We start from the raw sequence: 8,001 nt of genomic DNA, 5'->3' as shown, positions 1-8,001 counted from the left end.
ATGGAAGGGGATAGGAAACTGATTGGTGTGAACTGGGACGTTATCTAGCATTTTAATTTCATGTACGTAGCCCTTGGCCACTCCAAAATCATCTTCTGACCAAGATAAACAATCCTTATACTCCTCTATAACAGAATAAAACATTTGCTTCTGATCGTCCGAAAGTTGAGGGTTAATGTCCACACGCTTGACATCAAAACCAGCAGGAAAGTTATCGTTGTCTTGTTTACTGGCTAAACCATTATTTTGAACACTATCTGTATCATTTGGGTAATGCGCACCCGGTCTAATGTCAATGGCATCACCTAAATGAAGATTTTTCTCTAAACACAACTTTTTGTTGGTTGGGTTGACTACTCTAATGACAGGATTAACAGGATCCACTCTAGACTCATTAACAAAAATTTCGGCTTTAGAACAGATTTTCTCATTGGGTTGCAAAACATTTTTAAGTCCCACTAAATCATTAATTTTACGAACAGGTACTGAAACACTAGAATTTGGTGGTAAAGTAACAGATTTCGCCGTTATGAAATACGCTTGCATAAGGTTCGCTGTTTGTTCGGAAACTGTGCCTATCGCATGACTTTCAGGTAAAGCGTGATCAGTAGGCTTCCCAAACCTAACTATGTGAACTACGTGAATATCCTGGTTAATAGTGACATGTTGAGGAAGTAACCAATCGTTCCCCAACAAAACAGAAGATGCAAATTTGTCAACAACTCTAAAAGTATGCGTAAATGAATAGCCGTCAATTTTGAACTTCAGTACAGCTAACGTGTTAGTTTCAAGTCCTTTACCCGAGATGCCACGGATAATAGTACGTCTTTTAACAAGTCTAGTGTTCGGAGGAAGGAGCTCTCTAGTGCAAATTGAAATTTGACTCCCAGAGTCCAACAATGCTTTATACTCTTTGTTGCCAATACAAATTTTGATACAAGGCAGAATCCTATCCCTAACAATAGGCGTAGTAATCGTGTGGGTCTTAAAAACAGGTCTTTCACTATTCCCTGAACTATTTCCGCTATGGAAAACATTACCATTATTACTTCCCTTGAATTGTGCCATGTTGCACTCTAATGCTTTGGACGGACAGTGTATTTTATTATTCACGTGAAACGTGCTATGATTCTGTTTGCGCTTGTTCTGTTCGTTCTTAGCAATAACAGAAGTATTCGTCACAGAGCCCATTCTATCATGCATATTATAATTATTCTCGGCACTTTTACATTCAGAGGAACAAAAAGAAGAAAAAGAGTTACATTTCTGTTGATGAGACGGAATAGAATCTACTGACTGTTGATCACCGCATTCTTTCTCAGCGGATGAGATATGATAATGCAAACGTGCAAGCATTTCTTTTTTTTTTCTGTTCTTCTTCGAGAGGAAATGAAACATGAGAGTTATCGCGCAATGAAACACCAGCTATCTTAGCGATAAATTCCGGTGTACTAAACTGCAAGATTTGTTCTTTCGAATTAGATTTAATGAGCGTCTTGTAATTTACTATTAACTCAGCTGACTGTTCTTGTAATAAAAACTCACATAACGCATCAACAGATGGAAACGATTTGTTGCATGTAAGCTTAAAATACTGAGGCAATAACCCTTCAATAAGGAAATTAATTTGTTGTTGAATAGGCATGGCTTTATCAAAACTAAGTATGAGATCTAGCTTCTCATAAATATATGTCATAATAGGTTCCCCTTCTTTTTGATCTCTAGAACGAATGGTGTGTTCCGTCACCTTCTTAACTACAAAACCACCAAATAATGTGATCATTCGTCTCTTTATGTCTACATACGACAAGTTCACAAATTCGTCTGTCCTAGTTAAAGCTAGAAACCACGCTAAGGCTCCGTCCCTTAATAGATATGGAAGCAAATGACGCTTCTTTACTGCATTGAACTCATAAATGACGCAGTAAGATTCGAAATACTCAAAAAAGCGAATAACGTCTTCCCCATACTTGCCGTGAAAAAATGTGGGGCGCACAATAGAATCAAGAGACGTAAGACGAGCTTGTGCCATAATGTTAGTATTCACCATTTTCACTAAATATCTCTAAATAATGTAACTAAAATGCACATAAAACAAAATAATACAACAAATTGAGAGGGTGGAGGGAGGGTGGAAAAAATAGAATTTCATCAAATTCTAACGGTGGGCGGCAAACAAACTAATGCAAAGTGAATCGAGGGTCGCAGACATGTGTGCATTCACACAAGTTAAAACCACATCTCCGCCATGTGCAGTCGCCCCTTGTCGGTCTGAAAGCTCAGATAATGTACTCATAAACAACGTAATTGGGGATGCCAGAACCGACAAGTTGCGCCCAGGATTTCGTAAATATAGAACTTAACAAAACATGAGGTACGGGATCTAACCTGGGTTGCATTTAAATGAAATCCAACACGTACAAAAGAAACAGACTGTGATGTTAAAGGGGGTGAAAAGGGGCAAGAAGGGAGTAACTTTCGGGATAGGTTAATCTACTCGCACTTACTTGCAGGTCTGATCGTTGTCCTCTCCACGATTCCTCCAACGGGCCGACGTCCGTCCATCCCTCTGTTTGGCTGGCTGGTCGTTCCAGTAACCATGGTTAAGAGTTGGCGAAACCCGGACTGAGTAACCAACTTCACGAAGTCCGCAACTTTAGACAAACTTGAAACTTCTTCTTAAAAAGCAATACATCGTCGTTGAATCAAAGGTGCTCTCTAAGACAGAGCAAGGCTATTAATCGTAAATTTCAAATGAAGCTAGCGGTCTACATTCTAACTCGTCTCTCGCTCCATGTCGACTCTCCCTTCCAATAGTCTTTCCATCGATTTTGTCTGGCCTTCTTTCCGGGTTCATGTCCTGGGTTATTCACTCTCGTCTCGATGAAGAAAGTGCATGCTTGTAGATTAACCAAGGTAAGATGATGATAGGAATGCAGACGGGTAAGCAATCTGTTATTTTATTAATTAAGAAATTACAAACGTAAGAAGTAAATGACAAACAGCAAAGGCAAATGAACTTAGAAAAAAATCGAAAGGTGATTTAACTTGAAACGAATGATGATGCTTTTGACTGAAATGTTCTTTTAAAATAAAATGTCCCATTGTTCAAAATAAGAAACTTTTCCATATGTCCAAATACACATATCTTCACAATACTACATGAAGAATGTTTAAAGATTGTACGAGTCTGGGGGGGCAGTCTAGGTGGCAGTCAGGGGGGCAGAAGTAGCTACTAGGGGGGCGCTCGCCCCCCTTGCCCCCCTCTGGCGTCATCACTGTATTGTTATGTTTACTTTTTGAACTTAAGCACTTTCTGTACTTTTTGGTGGCATCTTTTACTTTCCCTTTCTGTATATATGTATGATCTGTCAGGAAAGTAAATGTACACCTGTTTTTCGAGTCTGGCATTCCTGCTCTCCATCCGTGGAGAGTATGAGAATTAAATCAATCAAATGTTTACTGAGGGGCAAAAAGAAAAGTTTAATCTGAATAAGACATTGCAGAGGAACACAAGCTGTGAATACGAATAGTGCATAATGTAAATAAAGGACGACACCGAAAGAGAAAGCCAGAAACAGCTGTTAAATTTAGAAAAAAAGAGTAAAAATTGTTGAAGTGGGAACATAAAACACAAATACAACAAATACGCCGAAAACTAAACGTTCACCATGCTATGATGTTGGTGTAGTGGCTAAGGTCCTGGCTTACAAATGCAAAGGTCGCCAGTTCGAATCTTCGGTGAGGACATTTTTAAAAATTTTTGTTTATAATACATGCAGCTCATGAGAGATGGTAAAAGAGATCGTATTTAGTCTTTTGTAGCAATTATTATTGGTAAGGTTTAGTACTGATAATACTTTTTGTCTTTGCGTATTGCTTTTATTCTTTTCTTCATTTCAAAAGAGAAAAATATCCGAACAAATGCCACCAAAATTCCTCATATTTTGAATGTAAACGCTATTTGCAATTAGTAAAGAATAAAAATTGAACGTTCCGATGTAGCTGCAAAAAGTAAAAAGAAAAACATGGAAGTAAACCATACTCATGGTTATTAAAAATACAATTTCTACATGCCTTACACCTCCCGACCACGTTTCTACGTTAGCAAGTAAGAGGTTTGTGTTTAGGTCAGGCTGGTCAATACGTTTTGCAAAGGGGCCCGGTTTAGCTCTGACGCACCACAGGTGCGAGAAGGGAGCAAAACACTTTTTCTCTCTCCCTCTGTGTGTCTGTTTATCTATCTGTATATATATAACGCTATTTGTGAATGCCGTAACCACCCTAATTTTCAGCGGATTGAGATGAAACTTGGCACAAACATTAATTGTTGAAATATCTTCAGTTCGTTAACCAGAATAATCACACGAAAATGTTCAAAATGGCGGCCCTTTAAACTCTTAAAAACTTCGAAGGGAACCAAATTTCCCCCATAAATGGGTATTCAGAAAGTTTGAATAACTTTTCCTCTTTTAATGAAATATTTGTGTGCAGAGACTTATTGAAATATTGGACCCGATTAATCGCATAAAGAATGTTCACGCCCTTTCGCTACGGTCAGGCTTTTTTTTTTTTTTTTTTTGCAGGAGGGGGTTATTTTCGTATCGGAACAAGATGATTGCTAGTGATGATATGAAATTACACATTGAAAGTGAAGTAACTTGTGAAACGTGTTATTTGAAAGAATAATATAATAAATGTGCTTTCCTCTAACACAGAGAGAGCGTGAATGGCGAGGAGTGTTATTTGGTTTGCTTTTTAGTAACACATTGCATTGCAAATAAAGGTAGGCAACATTAGTAGTAAGTAAAATAATAATAATAATAATAATAATAATAATAATAATAATAATAATAATAATAATAATAATAGGTGTTGTTTGCGGCAAGGCAATATCTTCCTCAATTCTTCTTCAAACGTAATGATTGTAACGCCATATCTCCCTTACAAACAAAATATTAGCAATTTATATCGAGAGAACGGGAAACTGTTGAGTGATGGGAGCAACTTTGGACAGTATGCACTCATAGTACTCAGAAAAATAAGCGACTTCAACGAAAAATGAACGAAGAGTCATTGCCGTGGGTAGTCATGGAGCCAAGCAGAGCCCTCTTTAGGCAAAATGACGATAACTTATATCGAGAGAACAGGAGGTGATAGTGAGATGGGACCAACGTTGGACACCGTGGACCCATAAGGCGCATTGAAAAAATTAGGGGGGCGGGCGCCAGCCAGCCTTACTTATTTCCACATAATAATATAAAATTATATTGTCGAAATACACACACGAGTTAGCTAGTAATATTTCATATTATTATTATTATTATTATTATTATTATTATTATTATTATTATTATTATTATTATTATTATTATTATTATTATTATCGACAGCGTCTTTTCATTACGTGTGCATGTTTGACATGAAGCCAAAGAGAAGATCCATCATTCGTAGAAAGAATAAGAATAGCCAGTTACTTTAATTGTGAACGACGGCGAAAAATACGAAAAGAGACAACCTTAGCGAAAAGAAACAATACTTTCTCTCAAATGGATAAAAAAATCAAGCCAAGATAGATTCGAACTTGCATGGACGGCGCGAACAGCCAGTTCATTGTCCACTTTTTTTTTTTTTTTTTTAACTGACTCACCGAATGTGTTTTAGTAACTTACTTATTGCTAATTTTACTTGCTTCACTCGTTTAACTTGCTTTTTCTAATAACTTATAACGACAGGGACACGAACACAGAAACATCGAGGACAGTTAAAAATCATAAATGCTCTCCCACCGGGAATCGAACCCGGGACACCATGCACCAAAGGCGCACGTGCTAGCCACTAGACCAGCGGGCAGTGTTGTTAGGGATTACGACCACTGTATTGCCAGCTATCACTTCTGTGGGTGGTATACTATGATCACATGTTTCTTCTTTGCTGGAAGAGTTAAACCTACATTCTATGTAATACATGAGGTATTTAGACCTACATGCTCTTCATATAATGTAATAAAAGTGTCATGCTGGGAATAAGAAAAAGAACATTCCTTGGACAAAACGGAAACTATTGGCATCAGAAATATTTATCTACGAGGCATGCGCAGTAGTATATTTCAGAATAGTTACTGTTTAGTTCAGTAAACGAAGAAAGGGGTATAAAAAAGCAAATATGTCGAGTCAACGAGATCGACCAGAGTTGACAGAGGCGGAGTAGTAATACAACAACTTCGTTAAATTGATAATTGGTTCTTTATTCTGTAGTAGATCGTATCACAACTTTACGGGAGAGCAGAGAAAGACTTACTAACGCTGTCCTATAGTATGCATTAGTAACACGATCATACAGACACAAATGGATGTAACTGTGAGTACTACAACTTGGATTTAACGAAAGCCGTTTAGATATTCAGTGGTTTGCAGGGTTGTATAAGACACAAAAAGTTAAGACACAATACAATTCTTCATACCTCAGCTTCCAGTAACTAGATACATGCAATTTCAGGATAGATACTGAAACTGCTGTCGGATTTTAATACATGACATATTGCAGGATACAAAATGCTTTGCATTACTTGTTTGTTTGTAGACAGCTACTAGCTTAGTGTTCTGAAAGGTTGTGTATAAACTAGAGATAGCCAATTCCGGAATATGACTTTCCGGACTCCCGAAAGTAAAACCGGACAAATTCCGGAATTCGGAAAATTCCGATTTTGGAATAATTCCGGAATTCGGAAAATTCCGATTTTGGAATAATTCCGGAATTCGGAAAAATCCCGAATTTAGAAATTTCTGATTTCGTTTACATTCCGGAATTCGGAACAATCCGGTTTTTTTTCGAAATCCGGAATTTTTCTAAATTTCGGAATTATCTAAATTCCGGATTCTTCCCAAGTTCCGGAATGCTTCTGAATTATGGAGTTTAACTGAATTCCATAATTTTCCGAAATCCGGAAAGTGAAAGTTCCGCTTCCAAAAAATGAATTTATTTTGGTTAATATGAATCATGGTGGAAATAAGTCTTTGACCAGGTAATGGCGACTGCTTTGAAAGAAATAGAGAGTATGAGAATTCAATCTGTCATATTTGTAGTTTCGTGTGGAGAAAATACAAACTTGTGAACCAACGGTTTAAGGAAAACTCAAATTATTAATGTAAACTTTTCGGACATCATAAAAGAAATACGAAAGACATTTTGAATCGAAGAAATATAACATACACGTTTGCAAGCGGAGACAAAGAAACCTAACGTAGCCAGACTAAAGACGAATCGTTTACCGCGTAGCGATCAAGGTCGAGCTGTTTTCCAGGGCGAGTTTCGAGTTGAGTCGAGTTTGATAATGGCTCGCTCGCTCGTTCAGCTCGTTTTAACTTTTTTAAATAATGGCCTGATTAGACTGGAAAGCGAAAGCCATGAGAAATGTAAGCACTAATATGGAATACTTTTTAGTGCTGCTCACGATAGGGGTGCGTCTCGTCTCGTAATTTTAGTGCATCTCGTGGGGCAATTTTTGTGTATCTTGTCTCGTCTAGATAACGAGAAGACAAGGGTTTCTTTTTATTATTACGAGACAGCCTCAAATGTCGTAATCACCAATATAAGTATACTGTTGTTCTTAAAATCAAGGCTGAGACCTGCACTGTCGAATTTTTGAGCCCAAGCAGAAGACCAACTCGGGTAGCGATATCAACCGGCTCTGCTCGTATCAACTGAGCGAACATCTCGAGTCGGCTCGGTTGGGATGAGCCGATGACCCGATCCGGCTCAGTTGGAACGAGCCATCGACTCAGCTCAATTGAGCCGGTGGCTCGAGCTTTCTCGGTTGGGATGGGTACCCTACTCGGCTCATGTGAACCGGTTCAAGCCAGCTAAGTTGAAATTAGTCCATCGGCACGTTTCGATTCAGCTCAACTAAGCCGATGGCTGAAATCGGCTCGGTTGGGTGAGCTGTTGGCTCGGCTCACTTCTTGGTTCGGTTCGATAGTGAATGAGCTGTAAGCCGAGCCG

This window comes from Thermobia domestica, chromosome 1 (assembly GCF_964235325.1).
Source record: "Thermobia domestica chromosome 1, izTheDome1.hap1.1, whole genome shotgun sequence".
Lineage (NCBI taxonomy): Eukaryota > Metazoa > Arthropoda > Insecta > Zygentoma > Lepismatidae > Thermobia > Thermobia domestica.
Note: the sequence above shows the minus strand (reverse complement) of the source record.